Below are 16,882 nucleotides of genomic sequence, written 5' to 3' on the forward strand. Positions count from 1 at the left end.
ATATACATTTTTTCCTTATTGTAAATCACAGTAAAACAAACTCACCCAGGCAGCCTCCCTTCTGATAGAGGTGACTATGTGATCTCCAGGAGCAGGGAGGGCCAGCCCTGGACTCCCACCTCCAGGCTTCTTGTTATGCAAGAAAAAGTAAGCACTACTGTCAATCACTTCTTCCTTACCTCTGCAAGTTTCCTTGGTCAAGGGCAGTCCCTGGAGCATTAGACCGCAGGGCATTGAAGAATTAGCAAAATTGTAGGAGATGTGGGGGGCCAACAAGGTGCGAGAGGCCCAGGGGAGCTCCCTGGAGAAGCTGGGTGAGGTCAATGGCAACACTGCACAGAGGCCAAGCTGGTATGACGGTCTAGAGCAGACCTCCAGGCCCAAGGTCAGCGGTCACTGCTGACTCATTAAGGCTACCTGAGTGGCAGGTGGGGGCTGAAGGCAGCCTGCAGAGGAGAAGAGGGTGGGAGGGAAGAAGAGGAGGCCTCACGGTGGCAATCTGGCTCCCAGAGGCAAGCAGGGAGATCAGAGAAAAAGCTTGAATATTTGACATTTGGGCATCGCTGAATTTATTCCTGTCACTGCCCTCAGCTCCAGGGCAGCCTGAGAACCCTCTTGACTTCCTGCTGATACACCTGACCTTGAACAGCAAGAGTTTGAACTGTGTCGGCCCACTTATACTCAGATTTTCCTTCTATCTACAAATTCCACATTCACAGATTCAAGCAACCCTCCTGTTTGGACGGCAGAAGAGTTACACATGGAATTTCAACAACGAAGGAGGCCAGCACCCTGGGTTGTTCAGGGGCTCAGGTGTAAGTTGGTTGGCCCCACTATAAGAGGAATAGAGCCCTGTCACTCAGCAATGGTGGCGTGGTATGGTTCTGGGGCTGTGAGGGACTTGGAGGATATTCCGCCTGCCCATTTCAGGCCCCAGCAGGAATGTGAGGCCCCTTGACTAATTAAAAAGGCCTGGTTCCCCTATTACACTGTTAGCAGGAATGGAAACTCCTGCCGCCAGTATGGAAAGCAATCTGGGTTTACTTTTGAAAACCAGAAATAGATGCAGCAATCCCACTTATGGGCACATTCCACAAAATATGAAACCATCAACACAAAAGCCCGAATTTTCCAAAACATTCATAGCAGCATTATTTACAAGGGCATGGAAGCAGCCTACATGTCCATCAACAAATTACTGGACTAAGAAGATGTGGTATATCCATACAGTGGAGTACTAGATAGCCGTAAGAGAAGGTGAAATGCGTCTGTTTTCAACAAAATGGAAGCAACATGAGAGAATTATGAGCAGCAAAGAAAGAACAATAAAAACAAATACTGGACATTTATATATGTTTCAATAATGTAAAACACTTAAAAACTAGTAAGTATCAATACACATTCTCAGGGCTCTGAACTAAGAGGAGGGGGGAAGGATAAGGATAAAGGGACAACAGGGGTTGTGGTGGGGGAAAAAATACTTTAAAAAAATTATCTTTGTAAATTGGTATAATACTAGAGTGGGGGAAAGTGGCTGGTTCCTCCCCTAGAGTCAAGAGTTTTTTCCTCTTTCCCCAGGCCCCCAAGTTGATGTAAACTAGAAAGTTCTGGGAGGAGAAGGGCAGACCCTGTGCTATCCCTGGTTGGAGGCCTAGGAGAAGCAGAGTGGACAGGACAGAGTCTTGGTGAATGGCCCAATTCACTTTGCTGAAGGGTATCTTATAGGCCTCTTGGCTAGGGGTCATAGGGAGTGGCAGTGCTGGGGCTTCTTGGTCTGACCACACTGGATACATGTGGACATAAGCCACCGTGACTTGGGCTGAGGGGAAGCATACAAAAGGCCTGGGGGAAATACCTCAAGTTATTGTTCAGATGTCTTGGTTTCAATTAACCTGATACTTGGGTTTCTGGGGTGATATCCCTGTGTTTGGGGGGATTCCTCATGCCAGCCTCTCTGTTCCAATAACCTGGACAATCTTGTCAGCCACATTTGACTGAGTTAGTTATAAGGACACCTCCTTCTGGGAGTCCTCCTAGTTTGCAGCTGTCCCTCTACTTTCCTACAACCTTCATTAGCACTTACACAACTGAGTAGTGCTGCTTGTTCCTACCTCACATTTACAAAGTTCTTAGTGTCAGAACCCCTTTACCCTCTTAAATATTATTTAGGACCCCAAAGAGCTTTTTTCTTTATGTGAGTTGATCAGTATTTTGCCATGTTAGAGATTAAAACTGAGAATACATTTTCAAGCATTCACTTACTAACTCATTTCCAATAAAAATTGTGAACTCAGCGTGTGTTAATATACTTTTATGAAAATAGTTATATTTTGAAAATATTTTTGAAAAAGAGAAAAGTAGCAGTGAAAATTTTGCAATTTTCTTTAAATATCTGACTTAACAGGGCCTCCCCGGTAGCGCAGCGGTTGAGCGCTGGGCTGTGAAGCTACCCGCAGCCTCTGCAGCGCCAGTTCGATCCCCGGCCGCCTGCGAGGGTCCCACAAGGCCTGCAGACCTCTCCCGCCACGCCTGCTGCTCCCCTCAGCAGTGTATTTCGTCAGTCTGCCTGTTCTGTTCCCTGCTCTGGCTCTGGTGAATTCTCTCACCCTCCTGTGCTGCTGATTGTACCCAGTGCTTGAATGAATGAATGAATAAATAAATAAACAAATAAATAAATAAATAATAAATAAATAAATCTTTAAAAAAAATATCCGACTTAACAGAATCAATTGGATTCTCCTATCTGTTTCTACATCCAAACTTCTTACAAGATATCATTTTGGATCAAGTCAATAAAGAAAATCTGGGGCCTCCCTGGTGGTGCAAGGGGTTAAGACACAACCTATGAAGCTCACCACAGCCACGACAGCACAGGTTCAGTCCCCGGCCAGGGAGGAAAACCATATGGCACAACAGACCTCTCTGACTCGCCCACTGCTCCCCTCAGCAGTGTGTTTGGGTCCATCTGCCTGTTCTGTTCCCTACTCTGTTTCTGGTGAATCCTCTCACCCCCCAAAACTCTGGCCTGTACCCCAATTCTTGTGTGTATAAATGAATAAATCTTTAAAAAAAATAATAAATAAAATCTGGTACCTCCCTCCCCTAACTCAAGCCCCCCCTAGATATGGAAACGGCAAAGGGAAAAGAACTCTAGTAATCTTTTCCATTATTGTGGGCATTTTCCTTAGATACCCCACCAAACTTTGGCGTGATTCTTGAGGGTCCCTTGAAGTCTGGTACCTGAAATCTTATCAACAAACATTTCATGTTCTATTACATTAAAATCCACTGGTCTCTGTGCCTTGAATGAATCGTATCCCTGTATGTGATTTTGCAATGCTATGCATTGGCCGTTTGGAAATAAAAGTATTTACTGGGAAGCTGTCAAGCTCCTAGGAGCAGATGAAAGTGACCCAAAATTCAAATTTTTGCCTGAAAGTTCAAATTTTATCATGGGCAACAAAAACTGTCAGTTGTTTTCCTTGAAGCAACAGACTCACATCATTTTCAAGAAAATATATGCCAACTGCCCAAGATTGAATAACTGTAGTTTGTCTACAGTTGTTTTTTTCAAGTAAAAATGACACTCCATGAAAAATTGGCTATTTCAGCTTACAGCTCAAGCGCATAAGTATTATTCTTTGAGACAGTTCTTAGGGATGCATTTAAGTTTGTTACACCAAATATTAAAAAGATGTGCACTCAAGGAAGGAGATTTAATAAAGTTAATGGTTTTGATCGACTCATCAAGGACATTCTTAGCGAAAGTGGCTTTTTCTTTCTTGCAAGTGCTTGCTGGTGAGGGGTGCCCCAGCACAGCGAGGAGCCTCAGTCTAGACTTGCATTGCCATTCACAAACATCCCCAGAGTGAAAGTGGAAAATAACTTAGTATTACTATGAAAATTGTTTGGACTTGAAGTCCGCCTCAAAGTCCCCATGTGTGATATTCATAGAGAGGAGAGGTTCCAGGTTCCCTGCCCCACCCAAAGGAAGGGTGGAGCTGAGCAAAGAAAAGAAACTAGAAAAGAACTGGAAAAAATCCAAATGCTCAAAAATAGATGACTGGATCAAGAAGATGTGGTATATATACACAATGGAATATTACTCAGCAATCAAAAAGATAAACACATGCCATTTGCAGCAACATGGATGGAGTTGGAAGGGATCATGCTTAGCGAAACAAGCCAGAAAGAAAAAGAAAAATACCAGATGGTCTCATTCATAGCAGGAATTTAGAAAACATAAATAAGGGACCAGGAAAAAGACTAGTTATAATGAAGTAAAAATCAAAATCCACAGGCAACTATAAAACAGAGACACACTACAGAGGGGGAGAAGGGAGTAGGATCAAAACAAGGGGGGGTGGGAATTGTATGGGGACTATATCCAAGACGAAAATGCATACATTGTACAAAAATGAAAAATGAGGGCCTCCCCGGTGGCGCAGCAGTTTAGCTCTGGGTTGCTAAGCTGCCCGCGGCCTTTGCCGCGCTGGTTTGATCCCCGGCTTCTCCCCAGCCCCCGGAGGAGGGTCCCACATGGCGCGCAGACCTCTCCTGCCGCCCGCTGCCCCCCTCAGCAGTGTACTTCGGTCCTTCTGCCTGCTCTGCTCCCTGCTCTGGCTCTGGTGAATTCTCTCACCCTCCCGCGCTTCTGACTGTACCCAGTGCATGTATAAACAAACAAACAAATAAATAAACAAATAAATAAATAAATAAAAATATATGCCTCTTTAAAAAAAAAATGAAAAAATATATAAAATAAAAAATAGAATAAAGAACTGGGAAAAGACTTAGAAGAAAAGGGGAGAAGACCTGGAGGAGGCACATGGAGCAGAGAGACATGTGAAGAAGAAGCTGTGTTTGCTTCTCAGCCTTGGACTTATTCCAGGGGCTTGGGGGACATGGAAGGAGACACTTGAAAGAGACAAAGACAAAGGCATGAGTGAGAGACCCGTGGGGAGGCTGGCAATGGCAGCCTTTATATTGACTTGTATTTTGATTTTGCTCTTTGCCTTCCAGACTTGCCTGGCCCCTTCTGCCCTTTTCCGATGGTTCCCCACCAGAAGGTGCCTTAGACTTGAGGCAAGTTTTCAGGCCTCAGTGCTCCTGCTTTGGACCAACCTTATTTGGCTGGTCATTAACCCAGGAGGGTTTGGGTAACTTTGGGGGTTTAATTGCAAACTATTTTAACTATATTCTTTCTCTTCTTGTCTCTCTCTTGCACATTAATTATTTTAAAGTTCTTTTTCTAATTGAAGGTCTCGTGCACTAGAGTATGTTTGTCTTTACACAGTGGATGTCAGAACCCATTTAGAGCAGGCAGGTGTGGGGGTCCGAGGGTGCCCCTTGCTCTGGCCCCACTTACACCCACACCTTGAGAACCAGGCCCCTGAAGGCAAGGGCTGTATAATCTTGTCTCTGGTACTGGTCCAGAGGCATGCCCAACAAACACAGAGTGTGGAACCTGCTTTGAGCCACGAAGACTCCATCTTGTCTCTCTAAGTTGCCCTGTGGAAACTTTCAGTGAAACTTAGACTGAATCAGCCATTCAGTGACTACAATAAACAGGAGACATCTGCTAATTTGACAGCAACACGAGATTGAAATCTTCTGTTTGGAAACCTTTGCCCACCAATCATGGACAGAGAGAGGAACTTAGAAACCACTCTAAGTTTTATAGCAAATGACTTAAACTCAGACTAGTTCCCCACCTGACCTTTATAACTCACCTATTCTGACCTTGAAGGTACACACCTTGGATTGACCATTCACCATGCACCAGGCCTTGATTCCTGTTCTCCCATAAACACCTCCTGGCTTCTATCATGGCCTAATTATTTCTCTCAGGTCAGCAAAAATTCATAGTCAACAATGCTGAGCACTTGCTGGGAATTTTCACCATGCTAATTCATCACTCTCGCAATCCTTGAGGCAGGTATTTTTGTTATCACACCTATTTCACAGGTGAGGGGACAGAGGCACTGGGCAATGCCTCTCTCTACCTCTCACTGTTAAGAAGAGAATGTGCCATCTTCTAGAAAGGAGCTGGGAAATGATTAAACTTCACCTTTCTAGTCAGCTCTTCAAATTCTATGAAGTTCTGTCAATTCATGTCAGCTTCCCAGGCATCCCTCATGTCAGTCAGTAGGCCTCGTCATGCTTAGACTGAAGTAGAGAAGCAAGGTCTGCCAAGGACTTGAATCCCGTTCTACGAGGCTTCTGGACTCCAGAGCCACCAGGCCCACTGGAGGATGGGACCTGCTCTCAGGTGGCAGCGCCCATGGCCCAACCACACCCCTCACGCAGAAATGCCCCCTGATGTCCTCCTCCCCCAACCCCCACTTGGGCCTTGGGCCCTGTGGAGGCTCTGGGTGGGCCTTGTGACCTCCCCACTCTGGACCACAGTCTCCTCATCAGACAGCAGGTGGTGGGTGGCCTTGCTGACCTCCATGCTCCCCTCTGGCTCACCAGCGCTCGCCCTCTGCGCTGGGCTCCCAGGCCGCACCTTGCATGCCAAACACCTCCGGGAGGCGCTGAGCAGGCTGACAGAATCGGTTAACACACAGACGCCTCTTCTCTGTTTGCTGAGGCCCCTTGAGGCCCCCTGCTCATTTTTTCCCCCTCCCTGAATCCCAGAAAAGTAAATAACTACCCAGAGACACTGCAGTGAGTAAACAACCTAGAGTTTGCTCTCAAAATTGCCACCCACCCCCACCCCCAAAACCTGCACCTGAGGCTGACAGGTTTATCTGTAACGCATTGCCCTGGATTCCCCTGCCAGCCACTGCCAGCCACCCTTGCCCCCAGTGCTGGCAGGACCAGAGGGGTCCGGTGGTGGGAAAGGCTTCCCTGGAGGCAAGTTCTGCTCCAGCCAGAGTGCTGTAGTCAGAATCATGTCAGAGAAGGGAAGGCTCAGAAGAGGGGTAAGCCTGGAAGGAGCTGCCTGGGGGACAGACCTGATCTGGAATCAGCCAGGACCAGGGGGGCTTTCGCCCAAAGAGTGGCTCCTGCAGAAGGCTAACCCCAATGTCTTCCCCCAACCCCATTCTCATAGTTCTGGGGTATACCACTTGGCCACCTCCCAAAGTCTGCCTCACTCCTCTGCCCCAGATTTAAACTCTTGTCCTCACTCTGCCCCCAAATTCTTGTCATCCCCAGCTTCTTCAGCTCTCGGTCTCACCCCACCCCCAGTGTCCACATCCCTCCCTGTTCTCACCTCACCCACACCATCCTTTCTCAAGGAACACCTTTAACCCCCTCTTGCCCCACCTTTGGGTCCTTCTGAGGTGTGTCTGTCAACAGAAGCACCAGCAACTCATCAACGCTGCCGCACTGACTGAGGCCCTGGAGAGCAGGCTCCAGGCTGTGAGGGGCCCTGTCCTAAAGAGCCCAGCAAACTAGACAGTCACTCATATCATGTCCCTGCACCTGCTTTACACAGGAGGAAACTGAGGCTGGCGAGGCTAGGGGCCTTACCCACCGTGATGCGGCTCGTGAGTGGCTGGACTGAGGGCAGCCTGACTTTGGGCAAGACAGCACTTCCCCCTGGAGTCCAAGCCTTAGGGGTGTCTGTCAACACCTCTGAGCCTCAGTTTCTTCATCTGTGAAATGGGAATGAATAATCCCTGCCTTGGAGAGCCTCTGTCACAGAGGAGTTATTTAGAAAGCACTAACTCTATTATTATCATTACTACACTTCTACTCTCTCCACTAAGGTTATAGTGCCAGCCTGATGCCCGTCCCAAATCCAAGGGCAAATTGCCAGCCCCTCTGCTGGCCCCGGCCTGTGTTATCAGTCAAGGCTCAGCTCTCACTACTTGTTTGGGTGGTGAGGGGGGGCGGGATCGTGACTACTGGCATCAGGAGCATAAATACGAAAGGGTTTCTGAGCAGAATCCGCCAGTGACAAGTGACAATGCCTAAGAAGATTAAGATTTGGTGTGTGAACGTTACCAGATGTCAGCAAGAGGGCATGAGGTAGGCCGATAACCTGCTGCAGGGTTGATAAGAAGAACTGGCCTCCAAAGCTCTGGCTCCCGGAGGAGGGCCCTGGGGACAGAGATGGCAGCTTGCCCCAGCCCACGTGTGTTGCAGGCAGGCGCTGGTCCACCCTGAGATGCCTGCGTTGGGCACCCTCTCTGTTCTGAAGGTCTTGCCTCCGGCAGGAGAGGCCCTGTCCAGGCTAGAGGCGAGTCTCTGGGGGCTACCACTGTATGGAGCAAGAGTTATCTGCTTCTCCTGGAGGGCTCCGATGTCCTAGGACCACATCTGCATGAGGCCCCATGTCCAGGATTTGTGTTCATAATCGGCAGCCACCGTAGGGATGAGAAATGTGGGGATGGTGGGAGCTGAGCCCCTAATCTGTGATAGTGGCTGGCTCAGGCTTTTACATGCAGAGAAATACACTTCTGTCTTGCTTAAGCTGCTGTGAATTGGGCCTCAGCCATGAGACACTAATCCTGAATTATAACTAACAGGACCAGCCGCAGCTCTGCAACCCCTGCTGGGCTGGGAGGGGCAGGTAGCAGTCTCTCATTATTTGTTTTATACCTAATCCTGTATTATAATTTACTTTTTTGAATAGGCAGTACATGCACATAGTACAGCATTTAAAAGGCACAAAAGTTTGTCATTAAGACTAGTTCTCACTATGACCAACTGTCATTTGATGGTGTCTGGAACAAGGTTTTTCTATTTATCTCTCACAGAACAATCCAGAATAATTGATCCAGGGCATTTCCTCTCCTCAAAGAGTTTAGGGACCAAGGCTCCTTCCAGGTCACTGCTCCACCATCCCTGAGTGTGTCCCCTTCTCCACGGTCCAAAAGGGGGGCCTTGATAGTGTGTCCCAGGCAACAGGAAAATGGAAGAGCAACTGAGGACACATCAGCTGTGTTTTAAGGCAGGATTTTAGAAGCTATCGTGTGGGCTGCATAGCCCAAACCCTGACCACATCACCACAGAAAGCGGCAGGGAGGCTGGGAAGAGTCTCCTGAGCAGCCGCAGGCTCAAGAGAGAAGGAGGTTTGTACACATCAGTCCCACAAAAGAGGCAGCAGAGAGCTCTCCAGGCGGGGAGTGCCTCGGAAGGGGATGCTCTCTCGGGCCATGTGATGGTCTATCCCTGGATAGAGGTTGGATAATGGCTACAGGCACATACGTTTTTTAGAACTCTCATGGAATGATCCACTTAGGATTTGTGCATTTCATGGTATGTAAATATTATCTCTAAACAAACACAAGAAAGAACCGTAAACAAATCTTGAAGTCTAGTTAATGACGCGCAAGCTAAAGTGTTTAGGGGTGACTTACACTGATGACTGCGACTGACTTTGAAATGCAGCGAAAGATAAGGCGGGTGGGTGAAGGGAGAGCTGTGGGATAAAGTAAATCTAGTGGCATGTTTATTGTGGAATGTAGGTGGTGGAGGGAGGGGTGTTCTCTGTGCAACTCGTCAAGCTATCTGTATACTGAATTTTTTCATAATAAAATGCTTGTTTAAAAAAAGTCTCTCTTGGGCCTCCCCGGTGGCACAGCAGTTGAGTGCTGGGCTGCGAGGCTGCCCACAGCCTCTGCAGCACCAGTTTGATCCCCGGCCGCAGGGCAAGGGTCCCACATGGCGCGCAGACCTCTCCTGCCACCCGCTGCTGTTCTGCTGCCTGTTTGCTCCCCACTCTGGCTCTGGTGAATTCTCTCACCCTCCCGCGCTTCTGACTGTACCCAGTGCTTGTACAAATAAATAAAATAAATCTAAAAAAAAAAAAAAGTCTCTGTTGTACCTATTCCCTCCTCCCAGCTCTGCTGTGTCCCTCTGGCAGGAGCCCAGCATGTGTGAGCTGTGCAGACACACAACCATCTTTGTCTTTTCCAAATGTCGAACTGCTCCTTGCATTGCTTGCTCCTTGGTTGAGAGAAACCATAGGATGGAAACCCCTGGAAGCCTCTACCCCCTGAGCTGGCCCATGCAGTCAAAGGTGACAGCCCCTCTAGCGACTGCCTCTCACCCGGGCAGCCTGCCTGCTGCCCATCAGCCCTGGCCCACATCCCTCCAGTTCAGGGTGTCCCAATGCATCTAGCCCCCCTCCCCTCCCCCAGCCCCCATCCTCCAGAAGGAATCACCATCCCCCTTATAAGAACTTTGCTGCCATCTCAAGTCTCCTTCCCAATAAAGCTGCTAACCTCGTCTCCTAACCCTCCTCCCATACTTCAGGAGAAATGAGGACCCAAGGATCCTCCTTTGCCCCCTTTGGTCCCTGGTCCTCTGGGTCCAGATCTTTCTTGGCCCATGGGCTCCCTTGCCACCCTTTCTAGTAGGCCCTCCTGGTGACTCCCACATCTTCCTGGTGACCCACTCCACAGAAGAGAGGCTCTGACAGGGCCTGGGAGGGGGTCCTCAGGGAGGTGGCATCTTGGAGAGGTCTTGAGAGAGCACAGGGCCTTGGTAGGAGTGTTGGGAGCAGTATCCACTGGAGTGGGTAGCTAGAGCACAGGCTGAAATTGGAAGGAACAGCCTCAGTCAGGAACCCCTAAGTGGCTGGTGTGGCCACATGGTGGTAAGGTAGGGAGGATGATGCAGAGGAACAGGAAGCCCTAGAGGGAGGGAGGTCTGGACTTGACACCAAGCAAAGGACTAGCCACTTGCTCAAGTGGGGTGGGGGGTGGGGGGTGGGGGCCGGGGGCGGGGAGGAGGAGGGGAAGGGCAGTTAATGGGGAAAGCCATAAACAGAGGTTAAAGAGAACAGAGCACCCTCGGGTGCCCAGACCCTTGGGGAGGTGTGGGCTGCCAGGGCTGGGAGGGAAAGATATTTTGAATTTTGAAGAAATTGCCAAATTCCCCTCAGCGGAGCCCATGGAAGCTTCACGCTCCTTCCTGAGAGGTTTGGGAAGCCTGCTTTGTTCCTGAAATATCTGATCATACTCAGGCCTCAGGCGAGGTGTCTGGAGATCCAACCAGGTATTGATTTCCCCCCAGTGGGTTTGCAGAGAAACTTCACTCAATCCTCAGGTCAGAGAGGGCACTCAGCCAAACCCCCAGCCCCCTACCTGTCCCTCTTCACCCTCCCTCTCTTCCTCCTGCCTGCTGTAGCTTCCCCATCCTCACCAGACTCACAGCTCCATTTCCTAGAGCAGGCACCACCCCCTCGAGGAAGCCCTACCTGAACTTCGGACCAGGCCAAGAGGAACCCCTTCTCTGTGCCCCCATTCTTCCCGGGCTTTGCGCCACCTCCACCCTCTCCCCATGAGATACAATTCTCTGTTGAAGGTGGGGGGGGTCAGGGGGAGGGCCTTCCTACTGCTGAGTGACCATCTTTCCTATCAGCCCCAGGTTCACTGATGACTATTCAGCCACCAACATGGGTTTGTAGCCTGCTGGTGAAATGGCCTGCTGCTGTGCTTCCTTTAAAGGAAGAAAAGAAGATACCATTGTCAGAAGCTGGGTGTAACTTGGGTGGGATGAGTAGAGTTCAGTTACAGTTGCCCAATTGTGGGGGAGTGGGTTTCATGGGCAAATCCAAGGGCCCACAACCTACAGATACAACTGAGCTAGAAAAATCAATGGCTTTTGAGCCTCCCTGGTGGCGCATGTGGTTGAATGCCACACTGTGAAGCTGTCCGCAACCTCTGCAGCGCAGGTTCAATCCCAGCCGGCCAGCGAGAATCCCATATGGCACAGCAGACCTCTCCTGTCTCACCTGCTGCTCCCCTCAGCAGTGTATTTTGTCAGTCTGCCTGTTCTGTTCCCCACTCTGGCTCTGGTGAATCTTCTCACCCTCCCACGCATCTGGCCTGTACCCCAGTTCTTGTATAAATAAACCTTTTTAAAAAAAATCAATGGCTTTTACTACCCCATCACCCTCTCCCATGGTTTCCTTGTCAGAGGAGAAGGAAGACACCCAGAAGTCAGAGCTCAGCACTGAGTTTTAGGGCTCGCATATTGCCACAGCATAACTTAGCCTAACCTGACAACCACGGACACTCCCAGTCAGATAGAAGAGTTTTAATCTCCCTTTTATAGACGAGGAGACCCAGAGTCATAGAGCAGCACAACCAGCCTTGTAGCACTTACCAGTCACACCAAGCATATTTATTGAGCACAAACTAAGTCTCTAGGCCATGAGAACGTAGTAATGAACAAGGGTCAAAAGTCCGTGCCCTTGTGAAACATAATTTAGTGGGGAAGAGACAAAGAGACAAGTATAAATTTAAAAAAAGAAACACATACACATAATATTTTCATAGCACTTGTGAAGAAAAAGTAAAACCAGGAGTTGGAAAGCTGAGTAGTGTGTTATTTTTAGATGGGTTAGTTAGGGTGACATAGAGCAGAGATTAGACAGACATTGAGCAGAGATTAGGTGGCACTGAGCAGAGATTAGAAGGAAGTGAAAAGGTAAACCGTGTGGGTAACTGGGAAAAGAGTGCTTCAGGCAGAAATGACAGCAAGTGCAAAGGTCCTGAGGCAGGAGTTTATTTCAGGATGCATTTGATATGCACCTTAAATGCTAAAACTAGGACCAAAATTAGATCTATCTCTCTCTCCCTCAACCTCTCTCAATCTTTCCTTTCATCTCCTTCTCTCACCCCAGAGCTAAAAAGGATAATGTTGGGTCAACCAGGCTCAAGAAGAGCAAGTTGGGCAGGCAGTCCTGAGGTCTTCTCCCACTGAGTCCCCCAACCACAGTCCTGGACCTCCTCTGCCATGCCTGGCCATACTCCCTTACATTGCTTCATGCCAGGAATCCAGAGCACTGCCTTATCTGGATGCAAGTCCCCTCATTTCTAACTCAATACCCTAATGCCTGACTGCTTATCCCAGCCTGGATCCCAGGGCCAGGAGCTAGACTGGGAAGGTCCCGTTCCTGCCATCTTCAGGCAACCTCCCTAGCATTGGGGTGAGAATGAGACCTTGCAAGGAGATGCCCTGCCCCCAGCACCTAAGAGCTGGTTAATAAGGACGCTGCAGAGGCTTGGCGCTTATGGTCAAAGGCCCAGTGAAGGGTTACGGGAGGGAAAGCCCCAGATGCTCCCCAAATCAAAACCCTCCAAAGCCAGTTGCCCAGGAAAGGTATCTTCCAAGCAGGCCACCAGGGTCAGAGGTTAACAGAGCCAGGCTACCCGAGCTTGAATCTTGCCTCTGTCTCCCACTGGCTGTTGCCAGGGCAGGTTAATCACCCTGTAAAATGGGGACCATAATAATAGGTTAGGGTAAGGGTTAAGGGAGATCATATCTGTAAGGTTCTTAGCCTATGACAAGTGCTTTAAAAGTGTCTTTAAGTAAAAAGGAAAGTGCTTAGTAAAGTGTATTTTAAAATCATTCTCTTCCGTGTAATTGTATTTAAAATGTTCACTAGGAAAAGGATTTGCCCCCTTTAACAATAATCTGGAAAGAAACTGCTTCTGTCAGCACAAAGTTGATGATTAGGAAACAAAGCAAGAGTTGCCTGAAGTTTAATTAGTTGCTTTAGCTCTAAAGGCCAAGCCCTGGGGCCTGTGCAGGTGGGAGTGGCAACCAGTCTGGGAAGGGCCTGCACACCCACCCTGATTTGGGAGCATCCCCAGCAGCGACACTCCCATCGCAGCCTGGCTTGGCCCAATGGACATGAGCAGAGTCCTTTCTGGTTCTGTGTTGACATCAGTCTTCCCTTGAGAGCAAAAACAAATACAAATAGCATTTATTGAGCACCTAATAAGTGCCCTACTGTATATATATTTCACTCATCACAACTGCTCTTTCAGAGACCATTCCCATTTCCCTGGTAGTAAAACTGAGGTTAAATGACAGCCCTGTCAAACTCAGAGATCTTCTGGAACCAGGAGCTGAAGCCAAGACTGTTGCAGATGGCGCCCCCTGGAGGGGGGTGTTGGTGAGGATGAATAGCCCCAGGGAAAATGTGAACAAAGTATGGGTGGTGGTGGAGACTCTGATAAGAACTATAAGACACTGCAAAAGCAGCCCCAGGATTCAGCATTTGGGATTTCAGTGATTACAGGGTCAGCCATTTCTGCCCCCACCTTGCCGATCTTCCAGAAGGCTGTTGTGGGCCTCTGAAGGACATGGAGAGGCTTCCAGCAGCCAACCTCAGAGAGGAAAAGTTTGGAGGCTTTACAAGTAGCTGAGTGACTGAAATTGTGCCCAGCTTTGCTGCTGTTACAGCCTGAAAGGAAAAGGTGAAGACCCAGAGCCAGGCACGTTGCTGAGCTGCATGAGTGTGGCTGTGTGTCAGGTGGTTGGGCTGCTGCTGCTGTTGTTTTGAGTGTTGCTTGTCTGGTGCTGTGCTGGGGCATCTCTGCAGCTCCATGAGCATCTCCTGTGGTGTCTTCTGCTGTCTTCATGAGTTGGATTCCAGCCGATAGTCTGGCTGTTCCAGGTCCTCTGTGGCAGGGAGACACCATCTTGGAATCCTTTGTGTTTAGAACTATAAAACACTGGACACTGCTTTGGGTGAGGTAAACTGCCATTTGTGGCCTCAGTGACTCTTTGTTTTTCCTTCTTTGTTAAATAAATTCCATTACTGTTGTTCTGTGAACCTGAGTAGTCTTGCAATTGTTCGTGCAGATGAAGAACTCAGACAGTGACCAGTAAACTAACCCCTTGCTGCCCTGTATCAGTTTCAGAGAGATTTTCCTCAGGAGGAAAGTTCAGTGGTCAGGACCACAGCTGGGATCCTGGCTGGCCCTGACTTCCTTAGACAACTCCACTGTTCTCCCTCTCTCAGGGTCTCATCTCTGGGTGTTCCCCTAAAGGGCTGCAACCAGACCACAAAATCCCTTTGAGATACAGCAGTCTTAGAGATAGAAGTTAATTCCCACCAAATGCCAGAAGGCAGTGGACTTAAAAGAGAAGTCAGAACATAGGGAGAAGTTAAGGAAGACATCTATAAATGCCGCAGTCCTAGACTGGAGGACTTAATATTAATAGTCAGTTCTCCCCAAAATGATCTGTAGATTCACACAATCCCAGTCAAAGTCCTAGCAGATTTTTGTGGAAATTGACAAGTCTATTCTAAAATGTATATGTAAATGCGAAAGCCTTCGTGCAATCATGAAGAGCAAAGATGAATGACTTACACTGCCTGCGTTAAAATTTTCTATAAAGCTGCAGCAATTAAGACACTGTGATATTGGTTTTAGGGTAGACAAATAGACCAATAGAATATAGAGAGAATCCAAAAATAGAGCCACACATAGATGGTCAATTGATTTATGACAAGCACACCACTGCAATTCAGTGAAGAAAAAATTATCTTTCCATAAATGGTGCTGGATCAGTTAGATCAATCAGGTCATGTAAGAAAAAATGAAGCTTGACTCTTAGCTCATACTATAAACAAAAAATAAATTCCAAATGAATCATAGATCTAAATATGAACACCAAAACAAAGTTTCTAGCAAAAATATAAGAGAATTTTTCATGACCTTTAGATAGGCAAATATTTTTCAAATACACAAACACACAAATAACAAAACAATAACTATACAGGGAATGATGGATTTCATTGAAATTTAAAGCATCTTTCCTCAAAAGACAACTAGTAAGAAAGTGAAAAGGCAAACCACAGAGTGAAAGAAGCTATCCACCCCTATAAACATTAGACAAGGAACACATATCTAGAAGATATAAAGAATTCCTACAAATCAAAAAGAAAAAAAACAGACAACTCAATTAAAAATGGCCAAAGACTTTACCAGGCACTTCACATAGAAGATATTCAAGGAGTCAGCAAATTATGAAAAAGTGCTCACCATCAGTAATCACCAGGAAAATGCAAACTAAAATAAGAATGAGATACCACAATATGTAGATCAACTAAAGGGACTAAAAAGAAAAAAAAAAACTAATAAGACCAAGCCTTGGCGAAGATACGGAGCAACCAGAATGCCCACACTGCAGGTGGGAATATAAATTAGAACAACCACTTTAGAAAGCTATTCCACTCCATACTCAGAAACCTAAGTATAAGTCAAACATGTAACCCTGCAATTCCACTCCCACTCCTAGGCATTTAGTGAAGAAAAATCAAAACATACATTTACAAAAAAGATGCATGCCAGAATGTTCAAAGCAGCTTTATTGAGGACAGCCCCAAACTGGAAAGAACTTAAGCCTGTGTCAAAGGGAAACAAAACAAGTTGTGGTTTAATCATTTGATGGAACATTACTCAGCAATGAAAAAGAAGAAATTATTGCTGTATTTATACATCATCATGGAGGAATCTTACAGATATACTGGATGAAATGATCCAGACTCAAAGGAGTACATATCGGATAATTTCATTTCTTCAAAGTTCAAAACTAATCTAAAGGGATAGAATAGTTGAGATGAGTTACTGACTAGGAAGAGACAGGGAACCCGCCAAAGTCTGGACATACTTTATACCTTGATTTGCATAATGGCTACATGGGTATATATACACATAGAAAAATTCTTGAGGCTGTAGACTTAATATTTGTGCAACTTATTGTAAGTTTGTTTTATTGCAATTTTGAAAAGAATAATTAAAGAAAAGTTAAGGACACAAAGGCTACCAGGGGTTCAGGCTCTTTCCCCACAAGGGCCCCAAAGTCCAGGAAACATGAAAGGCATAGTGTGTGCCTTTCATGAATCCTTAGCCCTGTCCTCACCCCTTTCTCAGTCTACCTCTCATTCCTCACCCAGAAAAAATGGTGAAATGGGGGGAAGACTTCCAAGTGTCCCACCCAGTGCCTGTCCTGGGTAATCTCATTCCATGAGGTCTCTTCCTCTCATTGGTTGCTGTTATTTCTTTTTTTTTTTAAGATTTATTTATTTATACAAGAACCAGGGTACAGGCCAGATGGGTGGGAGGGTGAGAGGATTCACCAGAGACAGAGCGGGGAACAGAACAGGCAGACTGATGAA

This window comes from Talpa occidentalis, unplaced genomic scaffold (genome assembly GCF_014898055.3).
Source record: "Talpa occidentalis isolate TD23 unplaced genomic scaffold, MPIMG_talOcc4v2.1 talOcc4.2, whole genome shotgun sequence".
In the NCBI taxonomy this organism is placed as follows: Eukaryota; Metazoa; Chordata; class Mammalia; order Eulipotyphla; family Talpidae; genus Talpa; species Talpa occidentalis.